The 14,319-nt window shown below is 38.6% G+C and overlaps 3 long non-coding RNA genes across 3 annotated transcripts; 1 reads left to right on the top strand and 2 right to left on the bottom strand.

Annotated features, from left to right (window-relative positions):
- Positions 1 to 2,251: 2,251 nt before the first annotated feature.
- LOC309484509 lies at positions 2,252 to 11,626 on the bottom strand. Its single transcript, XR_014200868.1, has 2 exons — positions 11,145 to 11,626; positions 2,252 to 2,621 (listed from the first exon to the last, which is right to left on the bottom strand). It is a non-coding gene; the product is annotated as an uncharacterized lncRNA (long non-coding RNA).
- Positions 3,073 to 11,077, bottom strand: LOC309484523. The gene is made up of 2 exons (XR_014200887.1): positions 6,956 to 11,077; positions 3,073 to 3,496 (listed from the first exon to the last, which is right to left on the bottom strand). It is a non-coding gene; the product is annotated as an uncharacterized lncRNA (long non-coding RNA).
- On the top strand, positions 3,489 to 10,989 carry LOC309484551. The gene is made up of 2 exons (XR_014200914.1): positions 3,489 to 3,561; positions 3,668 to 10,989. It is a non-coding gene; the product is annotated as an uncharacterized lncRNA (long non-coding RNA).
- Positions 11,627 to 14,319: the final 2,693 nt, after the last annotated feature.

Genomic DNA, 14,319 nt, shown 5'->3' with positions numbered 1-14,319 from the left:
TTGCCTTAGCTCGATTCAAAATGGTAAGCTTGTAATAATGTTTTTAATTCCAGTGGTACTGGTGGATTTCCGCGGGAAATTCGAGCGAAAACAAGGATAAATATCGGAAGACGGAAGGGCATGAAATGTAGTCATGCAGTGCTGATGTTGTTAACATTAAAGGTACAATATGTAAGAATTTTTCATTAAAATATCCCAAAATCTCAAGGCCAGTGTTATATATTTTGTTAAGTTGATTACTTACAATATCCCAAATGTTTCCAACTATTTTTAAATAATGAGAAAATTGCGATTTTAACCAAGGAAACGAGGCGTTAGAGCAGGGGGGAGCAGGGGGGAGCTGGGAGTCGCCAGTCAATTGCGTCATATCCGCGTTACCCTCGGTTTCCGCTCGTACTGCGTGGAGTCCTGGACAAATGCGGAAGTTGTAGCGTCTATCAAGCAACAAACGTTAGCTTGTTTCGTGCTGTCGTTATGGAACACAATTATTATTTACTGATTGCTGCTGGTTCTGTCGACAAAGCATGCTTAATTTTATATTTTCCAAATGTAGCATTCGGTAATAGTTATGTTTATGCAAGGAAAGTATTATTGCTTTAGGTTTGTGTTTAGTTTATTGACATTGTTTATCACGTCTGGTGTTTATGGCCATGTAAATAAATATAGCATGTGTTATACATAAAGATTAATCAGTATTTTGGCAAATGATGTGGGCATGTTCGAATGTACTTTTACAACAATTGTTTAGAACACGTAAAACTGGGCAGCGTTATCACAACAATGAATTCAACAAATACAGTAACATCTATGATAACCAATTTAGTATTAAACCTTACTTTTCTTGCTGTTAATTCATTTTAATGAAATAAAAGTGTGATGAGGTTCAAGAGTCAGGAAGAAGACTGGGACTCGTACTTTATTAAAATAAAACAAAAACAAAAGTCGCGCACAACGCGCATTCACCGTGGCGACGGCACAAAACAGTTAAAAAATGAGAGCTCGGATCCACCGGTTTTCTTTCTCTGCGTCCAATTTTCTCTCCAGTCTCTGATTCCAGCACGGTCTCTCCACGCCAATAATACTTCAAAAAGACACTAGGTGTTCGTCATTTGCACTTGACCTACTTACGCTCGTCTTGTTTCTATCTCTCCCGTTACAGACCGCGCTGAACCACGCCCCCCCTCGCCACAAAAAGCATGTCATTAAACGCAACATTTATAAAAATAGAACATCCATGAACATGATTTTTCGATTCCCGTCTGACTGATTTACATCCACGGTGGAGTTGAAAACAACAGTTCCCATCATTCTACGCTCCTTTACATCGTCATCAAGCTACGCCGTTGTTGTTGTTTGGAATGTAGCGCCCTCTAGCGGCAGAAAATGTTGCATATTGTACCTTTAACAATTTGAGAATAAAGTATAATTTGCACGGTTTGACGTGATATGATAAGCAATCGTTAGATGTAATCGGCGCGATTTACTGCAATGCTTTTTTCCCTTAGTTGATCAGAACAAAAGTGGATGTTACTTCTTCAGACGACATTTTACGGTGAAAATTCTAATATTGGTCATACTTTCAAAAAGTAGAATCTGTGATTGCGAATGACCAGCCAACATTTGTATGTGGGACCCATATGGGTATGAAATGGGCTGAAGAATGGGCCCCATGTAGGATTGTCCGCGGGTTCCATAATGGCCCCATGTTAATTGCCAAGATGGATTTCATGTAGGATTGCACTTGGTACTAGGTGGGACCCAAGTGGGCAAAATGCACAAGACCCATCTCTATCCCAGCTTAACCCCGCCGACATTTGTATGTGGGACCCATGTGGGTATGAAATGGGCTGAAAAATGGGCTCTGTATGGGATTGTCTGCGGGTTCCATAATGGCCTCATACCAACTGCCCACATGGATTTCATATAGGATGGCACTTATAAACAGGTGGGCCCCAACTGGGCTACATGCACAAGACCCATCTTGGTCCCAGCTTTAGTTTTTTAGTGGGTACTACAAGGTTACTACATGGGCTGATATACGGGCTGTAAGTGGGTTTGTCCATGGGTTCCATGTTGGCCCCAGAAACTTACTTATTTAGGTTTTATGCAGGATTTCACAGGGCTTTGGGTGGGGCCCAACTAGGAATCATATGCATATGGCCCAACTAGGGATCATCTGGGTTCCATCTAAATGAGTAGCAACACCACACAAACAAGTTTTAAAGCATTAGAGCACACAGTGAGATTGAAATCTTTTCAAATTAAAATTTTATTGAAATTACACATCATATTATGCTATATTCTGAAATTCCAGAGACAATATTTAAAGAAGCAGATTTATGTCAGATTAAAGAGTATCTCTTTAAAGTTATATACCTAATTGTTAAAATACATACTTTTAACCTGTATTTGACCCAGTCTTTACTGAAAGCTTTGAAAATTTGAACAGGAAATAAATTGGGGACAGTTAGAAGAAGCAGCAACTACAGATGTATCAGTACAGCTTACACTGCAGACAGTCATGTGTGCATTCTGTCCTCCTCCATCTCTTGTCCCAGACTATTTTGAGAGTTCCCTCTCAGTTTCTTGCCAGTTGATCTGTGCAGTCTTCTTAAGAGCCTCTGCAAAACAAATTTGTTTGTTTTTAGAGATTATGATTTTAGAGAAATCATGTTACTTACACGTCACAATACCTTATGAAAGAATAACAACTTTTACTCAGGATAAAAAACAAAAACAGCATTAAACTTCAATTCGAATGGTCATGGTATTGGAATATCACTGGAAGGGCATTTGGGAAATTAACAGAGAATTACTGTTTATTTATTCAGACTATTCCGATTTAATTTTGTATTAATAAAACAATGCGATGTGTTTGAAAGCATCAATTCATTCATTCATACAAGTTAACAAATAAAAAAAATATAAACAAAAATAATAATAATACATTATTTGTCTCAAGTCATTTTAATATTAGGTAGTTTCTCACAATCAGATTCTCAGTCCATGATAGAATGGGCCGACAAAATGATGCATAATTAAAGTATTTTAATTATTTTTTATTGCTAATGATTTATGATTGCTTTTAAAGTAAAAATATAAAAATATAATTCTTTGTGTCTTTGGAAAATAATTGAGGTGATCACAGGTGTGGATGATTCTTAAATTTCCAGGATGGCTCGACTTAAGAGTCACAGTTTTAATAAAAAGTTAAAATTAAGTTAAAATGAGAATCCCGATTCTTTTAGTGTTTCAGACAGAGATCATGGTTCTGAACAGATAAATGAACAACATAACATGTAATTTACTAGAGGTTCTGACAAATGTTAATTTCTGCAATCGATTTAAAATGTTTAATCTGAGTGAAAAAAATAAGTTTTGAATGAATGATTTAATGACTAAAATACGTGTTTCATTACTGGAGGAATCAGCGTTTTAGAACGAATCTCTAGAATGAATGATTAAAGTTTCAAGTGTCAAGTTTCTTTAGGGACACCTAATCTGTAGCTCCGCCTTAGGTCTGAAGCAGGCTGCGATGTAAAGATTGCAATGCTGGAATATGTTGTGTGTGTGTGTGTGAGAGAGAGATAGAGGCGCGGTCACGATCGAAAAGTCACAAAGTGCTTACTTAAATTTGTGTGTGTGTGTGTGTGTGTGTGTGTGTGAGAGGTGCGATCGAACAGTGTAAACATAAAAACATACTCCGTAATTTTGTTTATACAGGACATCATTCAAACTGCAAAGTGTTTAAGTTACTGTTAATTAAAATTAAGGAAAACAAATGTATTAATCTGAAATGTAGCAAAAATAATTTTCAATTCATTCAGGTACAATTACCAAACATATCTCAAGGTCTTTTGGTCTTTTTATTAATTGAATTAATAAACTAATTATATAAAACTATTGTCAGTGCACTACAAATAAACTGGTTCTATGCCTTTACTTTATTAATAAAACTTAAGTAATTTATTTTCCTTTGGTGGTACAGCCTGAGACATGCACAAGCCTTCTGCATTTTTGTTTTGTTTAGCTTTTCCCTCCATTGTACCGAACCCGTACCGAACCAGCCAGCAATGACATGTGGGGCCCAGATGAGGGCTTCATGGGCGGCAAATGTGGGCCCCATTATGGGCTTGCACCCGGGATCCACATTGGGGCAAGCCGTGGAAGCCCAGACGTACTAAAAGTGGGACCTGTAAGGGTACTGCATGGGTCTTAATTGGGCAATTCATGTCAGACCCATTTGGGCCCCACCTGCCCAAATGGGTCTAAAGTGGGCTTGCACCCGGGATCTACCCAGATGGGCTTTAAATGGGCTCTGTAAGAGTCTGTGGGTCCTAACTGGGCAATTCATGCCAGAAAAAAAAACATCTCTCCAAAAAATACATTAATACAAAATTGTTACATTGAACAACAAACATAATCTTTAAAAAACAATTTAAATGTCACAACAAACTCTCAATCGCTTTGAGAAGAAACGAGCTTTCCAATAAGGTATAAAATTACATACTTTAGTCATTTTAAACCATTTCAAAAACCGATACCGATATTTACCGATATTGAATTTTAAAGCCAATATCGGCCGATAATATCTAGCATCCCTAGTTATTTGTCTAAATATGTGTTTCTGCCCCAAGGGACAGGTGTCTGGGACTGGACTATTATTTGAAGTGTTACGGTAGGCCTGCAACCTTTCTGAGAGTCCACTAATCAGCATAATTCAACACAGCGTAAACTTTGACCTATTTTGATGTTTTTTACATTTTTGGGAAGTTAAATTTCTGCACGACTTTGTTTTGGCAAAAGATCTACATGTATGCAATGTTTGTTCTTTGGTGACTAGCGTGACTTGAAATGTATTGAGTTACAATTACTCAATCTCAACATGCTTGATTAGCCTACATGTAGAGTTACTACAAGTTACAAAAAATTGTACAGCAAGTAATTACATAACTCAATAGGCCTACATAGTTACTTTGCGCCTCTGCCATGCAGGACCCATGTGTTCCCAGTTCAAACCCATGACCACTTGGCCCATAACAATTCTATGCAGGACCCATATATGTGTTCCCAGTTCAAACCCATGGCCACTTGGCCCATAAATATGTCATGCAAGACCCATATATGTGTTCCCAGATCAAACACATGCCCACTTGGCCCATAAATAAACCATGCAGGACCCATATATGTGTTCCCAGTTCAAACCCATGCCCACTTGGCTCATAAAAATTCTATGCAGGACCCATATATGCATTCCCAGTTCAAACCCATGCCCACTCGGCCCATAAATGTGCCATTCAAGGCCCATATATGTGTTCCCAGTTCAAACCCATGCCCACTTGGACCATAAATATGCCATTCAAGACCCATATATGTGTTCCCAGATCAAACCCATGCCCACTTGGCCCATAAATATGCTATGCTATGCAGGACCCATATATGTGTTCTCAGTTCAAACCCATGCCCAATTGGCCCATGCCTGTCCCTTATGGGGCCCATGTAATCAGCTCATATGGGCTTCCTATGTGGGACTCATACTACAAAACCTACATGGGACCCGCTGATTTCACCCAGCCAAAGCCCATGCCCACACAGTAACCATGGAACCCGTACTTAACCCATCTGGGCCCCACATGTCATTGCTGGCTGGCGAACCGTGACTTCTGTGTACCGTTCCACCCCTAATAAGTGGCTCTGTATATTTCTGATATGTAGAGAAACATTACACTTACTTCAGAATCGTAACTACACATAGTTTTAAAGGGATAGTTCAACCAAAAAAAAAGAGACTTTATTCCACTATTCATTTCCTTCTCTCTGGGCCTCGAGTGAGATCACGTAGTGTAACATCGCAGCACTTCTGTGTTGTACATCACACGCATCACACACATGACCAGCGTCGGCCAATAGTGAGCCTACGTGTGACGTACAACACAGAAGCGCTGCGATGTTACACTACGTCAACTCACTCGAGACCCAGAGAAAAGGAAATGAATAGTGGAATAAAGTCGTTATTTTTGTTTACTTTTTGCGCACAAAAAGTATTCTCGTCGCTTGATAAACTTAAGATTGAGCCACTGTAGTCACGTGGACTTTTTTAACGATGTCTTTAATAACTTTTCTGGGCCGGCAAGTTCCAATCCCTTAGAAGCCTATGGAGGAGTGATCCAGCTCTCAGATTTAATCAAAAATATCTTAATTTGTGTTCCGAAGATGAACAAAGGTCTTACGGGGTTGGAACAACATGAGGGTGAGTAATTACTGACAGAATTTTCATTTTTGGGTGTACTATCCCTTTAAAGTAGTTCACTTTAAAAATGAAAATTAGCCCATGATTTACTCATCCTTGGTGTGTATGACTTCCTTCTTTCAGACGAATACAATCGGAGTTATATTAATAAACACATTGACGCTTCTAAGCTGCATAATGGCAGTGGATTGCAACCATCAGATTGAAGCTCAAAAAAGTGCATCCATCTATTATAGAAGAACTCTACGCGGCTCCGGGGGGTTAATAAAGGCCTTCTGAAGCGAAGCCATGAGTTTGTGTAAGAAAAATATTCATATTTAAAACTTTATAAAGAAAAACAACTAGGTTCTGGGCAAACAAACATACGGATTCCACTTAAGGGTAAAGCGCAACTTATGCAAGTAATGCAACGTACTGCTGATATTTACGCTACCCCATGATGCACTACGCTACTCCTGACGTCACAAGTTGCGCTTTATACAAAAGTAGACTGTTTATGGCCGGAAGCTAGTTATTTTACTTTATAAAGTTTTAAATATGGATACTTTTGGAAACTCATGGCCTTGCTCCAGAAGGGCTTTATTAACCCAACCCCATAGTTAATATAACTCCAATTGTATTCGTCTGAAAGAAGAAAGTCATATACACTAACGATGGCTTGAGGGTGAGTAAATCATGGGGTAATTTTCATTTTCTATTTTGAACTCTATTTTGATTGCTACTGTAGACAGTGTTTATATCTGAACTATAAACTTTTATCTCAGTACTTCTGTGATCATTTGAATTTCGAGCTGATGTTGTTGTAATATTATTTAAGAATATAATAAATGACTCTTGTGTCAATCTAAAATGATCTTCCCACTCATCAATCTGTGAAGTGGTGCAGGACAACGTTGTCCAACAAGTGCTTGTTTCGGACTCATCTGCAGATGCCTTGTTTTGGGCATCTGGGCATTGTTTTTTTACTGCTTGATTAATATAAGCAGCACGGCAAAGCTTTGTGTACTCCGCGTCTCCTAATAAGAACCTGAAATAGGTAAATATAAGTCTGCTTTTTAAAACAACGGAGGATGGTTAGTTTGTGACAACAGCAGGAAACTGCATATTACGTTCACATCAAAAGATTAAATCAGATTTGAAGCTTGTGACTTATAAATGCACATCACCCCGGTGACTTAGCATTCATGCAAAAACTATGTTCAGATTCATCAATCAGAAAAATTTCATTCTGATCGAAACAAAACATTTCCATATAAATGTGGGTACTGACAGCGCCAACGCAGATATAAATGTTCACTAAAATTACACGGAGAATACACGGTATAAAAATAAATAAAACTTGCGTGCAAATTAATGAATGTAATGCGGAACTACTGTTAGATACGCGGGTTCTTTAGGGACACCTAATCTGTAGCTCCGCCTTAGGTCTGAAGCAGGCTGCGATGTAAAGATTGCAATGCTGGAATATGTTGTGTGTGTGTGTGTGAGAGAGAGATAGAGGCGCGGTCACGATCGAAAAGTCACAAAGTGCTTACTTAAATTTGTGTGTGTGTGAGGTGCGATCGAACAGTGTAAACAAACATAAAAACATACTCCGTCGTTTTGTTTATACAGGACATCATTCAAACTGCAAAGGGTTTAAGTTACTGTTAATTAAAATTAAGGAAAACAAATGTATTAATCTGAAATGTTGCAAATTAATTTTCAATTCATTCAGGTACAATTACCAAACATATCTCAAGGTCTTTTTGTCTTTTTATTAATTGAATTAATAAACTAATTATATAAAACTATTGTCAGTGCACTACAAATAAACTGGTTCTATGCCTTTACTTTATTAATAAAACTTAAGTAATTTATTTTCCCTGGATTGGTACAGCCTGAGACATGCACAAGCCTTCTGCATTTTTGTTTTGTTTTGCTTTTCCCTCCATTGTACCGAACCCGTACCGAACCATGATGTCTGGACCGAGGTATGAACCGAACCGTGACTTCTGTGTACCGTTCCACCCCTAATAAGTGGCTCTGTATATTTCTGATATGTAGAGAAACATTACACTTACTTCAGAATCATAACTACACATAGTTTTGAAGGGATAGTTTTAAAGGGATAGTTCACCCCCCCAAAAAAAACTTTATTCCACTATTCATTTCCTTCTCTCTGGGCCTCGAGTGAGATCACGTAGTGTAACATCGCAGCGCTTCTGTGTTGTACATCACACGCATCACACACATGACCAGCGTCGGCCAATAGTGAGCCTACGTGTGACGTACAACACAGAAGCGCTGCGATGTTACACTACGTCAACTCACTCGAGACCCAGAGAAAAGGAAATGAATAGTGGAATAAAGTCGTTATTTTTGTTTACTTTTTGCGCACAAAAAGTATTCTCGTCGCTTGATAAACTTAAGATTGAGCCACTGTAGTCACTTGGACTTTTTTAACGATGTCTTTAATAACTTTTCTGGGCCGGCAAGTTCCAATCCCTTAGAAGCCTATGGAGGAGTGATCCAGCTCTCAGATTTAATCAAAAATATCTTAATTTGTGTTCCGAAGATGAACAAAGGTCTTACGGGGTTGGAACAACATGAGGGTGAGTAATTACTGACAGAATTTTCATTTTTGGGTGTACTATCCCTTTAAAGTAGTTCACTTTAAAAATGAAAATTAGCCCATGATTTACTCATCCTTGGTGTGTATGACTTCCTTCTTTCAGACGAATACAATCGGAGTTATATTAATAAACACATTGACGCTTCTAAGCTGCATAATGGCAGTGGATTGCAACCATCAGATTGAAGCTCAAAAAAGTGCATCCATCCATTATAGAAGAACTCTACGCGGCTCCGGGGGGTTAATAAAGGCCTTCTGAAGCGAAGCCATGAGTTTGTGTAAGAAAAATATTCATATTTAAAACTTTATAAAGAAAAACAACTAGGTTCTGGGCAAACAAACATACGGATTCCACTTAAGGGTAAAGCGCAACTTATGCAAGTAATGCAACGTACTGCTGATATTTACGCTACCCCATGATGCACTACGCTACTCCTGACGTCACAAGTTGCGCTTTATACAAAAGTAGACTGTTTATGGCCGGAAGCTAGTTATTTTACTTTATAAAGTTTTAAATATGGATACTTTAGAAACTCATGGCCTTGCTCCAGAAGGGCTTTATTAACCCAACCCCATAGTTAATATAACTCCAATTGTATTCGTCTGAAAGAAGAAAGTCATATACACTAACGATGGCTTGAGGGTGAGTAAATCATGGGGTAATTTTCATTTTCTATTTTGAACTCTATTTTGATTGCTACTGTAGACAGTGTTTTTATCTGAACTATAAACTTTTATCGCAGTACTTCTGTGATCATTTGAATTTCGAGCTGATGTTGTTGTAATATTATTTAAGAATATAATAAATTACTCTTGTGTCAATCTAAAATGATCTTCCCACTCATCAATCTGTGAAGTGGTGCAGGACAACGTTGTCCAACAAGTGCTTGTTTCGGACTCATCTGCAGATGCCTTGTTTTGGGCATCTGGGCATTGTTTTTTTACTGCTTGATTAATATAAGCAGCACGGCAAAGCTTTGTGTACTCCGCGTCTCCTAATAAGAACCTGAAATAGGTAAATATAAGTCTGCTTTTTAAAACAACGGAGGATGGTTAGTTTGTGACAACAGCAGGAAACTGCATATTACGTTCACATCAAAAGATTAAATCAGATTTGAAGCTTGTGACTTATAAATGCACATCACCCCGGTGACTTAGCATTCATGTAAAAACTATGTTCAGATTCATCAATCAGAAAAATTTCATTCTGATCGAAACAAAACATTTCCATATAAATGTGGGTACTGACAGCGCCAACGCAGATATAAATGTTCACTAAAATTACACGGAGAATACACGGTATAAAAATAAATAAAACTTGCGTGCAAATTAATGAATGTAATGCGGAACTACTGTTAGATACGCGGGTTCTTTAGGGACACCTAATCTGTAGCTCCGCCTTAGGTCTGAAGCAGGCTGCGATGTAAAGATTGCAATGCTGGAATATGTTGTGTGTGTGTGTGTGAGAGAGAGATAGAGGCGCGGTCATGATCGAAAAGTCACAAAGTGCTTACTTAAATTTGTGTGTGTGTGAGGTGCGATCGAACAGTGTAAACAAACATAAAAACATACTCCGTCGTTTTGTTTATACAGGACATCATTCAAACTGCAAAGGGTTTAAGTTACTGTTAATTAAAATTTTAAGGAAAACAAATGTATTAATCTGAAATGTAGTGTAGCGTTTATACACCTGTATAAATATAATTAATTATTATTCATAACGGATTATAATCAATAATTAATCATTTAATTATTTTCAGAATTTACTGTAGCAGAATCAATAGTATGATCATTTTATCAGTTCATCCAATGAACAGAAAGCATAAACAATTATTAACTCTAGGAAATATAATATCTTCCTGGCCAAGAAAGAATCCCCAGCTAACAGTAACTTAAGAAATAAATCAAGGGTAAAAGCATAGGTAACTTAGATCGCAGTTCAAGACAATAAATTCGTAAGCACATAACACAAGTAATACTTCTCGTTTCAAATACAAACAATACTTTATTGATTATATGCTAACACACATGAAAGTACCTAACACAAACACACGCATATACACACACATTCATACAAGTTACAGAAAGAAAGAAAGAAAGAAAGAAAGAAAGAAAGAAAGAAAGAGTTTAAGGGTTAGAGGAAGAAATCCCGAATTTCTATAAGCACTCAAGACATGACCTGAACGAACCATCAATCATTAATTTAACCCTGGTCGTTCCTTATGCAGGTTATAAAAGGTTATAATGCACCAGTTCAGTTAGAGTCTAGAGGTTACTTGCGTTTCTGCGTTCCGTTTGAGGATTCCCTATTGTCGGGTACAAGGGTGTTTTTCGGGGTCGTTGGTTGATCTCCTCGTGCTTGGATAGAGTTCAGGGAGAACCAGTCACGTGGTGTGCTGGCGGATGGTTGAAGCGTCTTTGAAGTTGAAAGCGTGCGTTGCAGCCGTGAATCGTGGACCGAAACTTTGCAGCAAAACTTAACTTAAAGCCGAGACTTTCAATCGGAAAAGAAGAATAACACCAAGAAAAAAAGAAAATGAGATACGGAAAGTAGTTAGATGACTGGAAATTAATCTAACCCATCTGATCTTAATTTGGGTTGGTCTGTTCATCTGTTACATGGTTACTATAACCATCGTCTGCTGTCTCCATCTTTGTTCTGCTCCCCCAACCTCCTCGAGAACTTTTTGAAGAGACTTTTTCGAGAGCGAGTTTCTCTGTTCGGGTCTAAGATTTTAAACTCAAAGTTTGTCCAACCTCCAGGTTGAGTTCTGGCCAATTAGACACTGGCTAAATTTAGGAGGTGGCGTTCTTTTCAGTTCTGATCGTAAATCATGCTTATCTGTGCTCTCCTTACTAACAGAGAGAACAAATGCTACAGTTTAGACTTCATTAGTATTATAAGAATACGAAACATTTTACACAGATTTCACTCAAGCCATCTCTTGAGTTAAAGGACAAGTTCGGTATTTTACACTTAAAGCCCTGTTTACAGATCGTATCTGATGAAATAGAACAGTTAAGATTAAAATTTGGACACATGCTGCTGTCCCGAGAATTTTAGGTTTATTTCGCTTCCCCCCCCCCCCACCCCCACAATGGTTGTCTATATGCACTGGAAGATTCCGTCCTAAAAACACATTAAACTTTCGTTTACAAAGACGTGAAACTCACCGAGTGGTCAGGGGTGTTCACTGATATGTTCCATCAAAAATCGCTGAAAAAGATGCATTCCAACAGGTTTTATCGTAGTTTTTGTCCAACTCCATTGACTTAATAGGACGTGCTGTGAGACCGCAGCACCTTTACGGTATTACTCCGCCGCTTCTTCTTCTGCTTCTTCTGTGTATTCAATGAAATGCCCGTGGTTTGCTTGCAATTGGCAAAGGTGCATTATCGCCAGATTCGCCACCAACTGGGCTGGAGTGTCTATTATTCAAGCTCTCAACGGAAGAATCACGGGTGTGACGCGTTTGGCAAAATAGGTCCACAAAAGCGAAATAAACCTAAAATTCTCGGGACAGGAGCATGTGTCCAAATTTTAATCTTAACCGTTCTATTTCATCAGATACGATCTGTAAACAGGGCTTTAAGTGTAAAATACCGAACTTGTCCTTTAAGAGCATACAGTCATATTGATATGAAACACAACACACTTTCATTCAAACATCTAACAGTTATAACCATTAACTGACTTGTAATGTAGTCTAAGCAAGTATAGACACATATAGGTTGTAGACAACAAAGAATTATGTAGTTGAACGATGTTTGATTATAGGTCAGTCAAGAATTGTTCTGGGATGAGTTTTATGGATTTTGATATGTAAAGTCTCTTGGTGTGTAAAGTTTATGGGGTTTAGACATTCCAATCTGAGGTCATGGATAGTTCCTGCTGAAGTCTGTTTTGTTCATCTCTCGTGGGACCTTGGTCCTTAAGAAAGACGGGGTCTGTTAGTCGCAGGGGTCAGGTGACCTCTTGGTAGGGCCCTGAGCAGTACCATTTCTGAACAGATCTGTCTTGCAAAATTATCAAACGCTGACAACGTTCTTCCTTTAGTTAAACAATAAAAAGTATTTTTGGTTGCAGACTCTCTGGAGCCTGTGGGTGATTTAATGCTCTGGGTTTGGTGATTTGAGTCTTGAATGTGAAGACACTTTGTGGGATTATGTATGAACAAAATCACCTAAAAGCTTAAATTGTGTTTGGTTCATTCTCGTAGTCGTTACATATCCCCCCTTCGTTCGACGATGTGTTGAGAAGACATCGGTGAACGCTGGAGAAACGGGTAGAGGAAGCAAACACACACAGCAAACAACAAGACAACACCTCCATTACTGGTCACTTTACTGGTGCAGGGCATTAGATTATCTAGGCCTAAACAGGTTCACTCTCTCAATATAGTCAATCACGTTGAATAAAGTTTAGTTCAATTTTAGGACCGTTATTCTAGTTTGTTTTGGTACGGTGATCGATCAACTTTGTGACTAAATTTGATTTGTTTGTTTTATTCTCTTTTAAATTGTTCTAGGTTTAGACCAATTTACCTTTCAATTTGTGATACGAATGATGCAGGGAGTTCTCTGGCTCACATTCGTTTTAAGGTGACTTACAAATATTAGGCGTGGTGTGTCAATCCTATTATTGTGACCTTGACCCTTATGGGGTGGACAGGCATTTTACCTAATAAAAGAAGAAGGAAAGGAAGGAAGAGGTAAAACAAAACAAAGCAGTTGAGTGTTCCTGATATGACTTATAACTACTGTTGCGCAGCTAAGGTGTCAGGTATCACGATGTAATGAGAGGTGTTCTCAGGTGTACTTGTTGGATGGATATTTACCATGTTTCCTATGGTAAGTGTAGCTAAGTTGTTAAGCTAGTTTCTGAAGTTAGTTTCTACCTGTAGGGGAAAACATGTTTGTTGCATGTTTTGCACGGTAGAGGTGGTTAACTTCTGTATGTTAGTGAGTATGTTAGGGGTGTTGTGTAGTGCATGTATGCATGTATGTATGTATGTATGTATGTATGTATGGTCAGATCTGTTTCAGTCTGTTTTGCTCCCCCCTTTGCTTGATGGCTTAGCTTTGATGAGCTTGTTGCCTCTTTGCCTTGGAAAAGGGATCTTCTGTGATCTGCTGGGGGTCAATCCAGTAAGGCAGGAAGTTCTCTGGCAGACATTGGGAGGTAGTTTGGCATGGATGCGTGAAGCTGTAGTGCAAAACTTGGTCTCCGTTGTTGCATTTCTCCGATGATGCCTTCTGGTTGTGACAGACTTTCTGACCTTCTGTGCTTACTGTTGTTGCTGTAGCACACACATGGTTCTTGAGTTTGGAGCTCGTTTGGTGGTTTCTTTTTGAGTGATGGGTAGCCAGGATGGTGTTTTCTGGTACCTCTGGGTGTTTGTCAGTGGTTGACTGTGAGATACCACTTTGTTCTGTGTTGTTGTAGAACAAGTGG

This window comes from Leuciscus leuciscus (genome assembly GCF_965113295.1).
Source record: "Leuciscus leuciscus genome assembly, chromosome: 20".
In the NCBI taxonomy this organism is placed as follows: Eukaryota; Metazoa; Chordata; class Actinopteri; order Cypriniformes; family Leuciscidae; genus Leuciscus; species Leuciscus leuciscus.
Note: the sequence above shows the minus strand (reverse complement) of the source record. Positions and strands in the feature narration are given on the sequence as shown.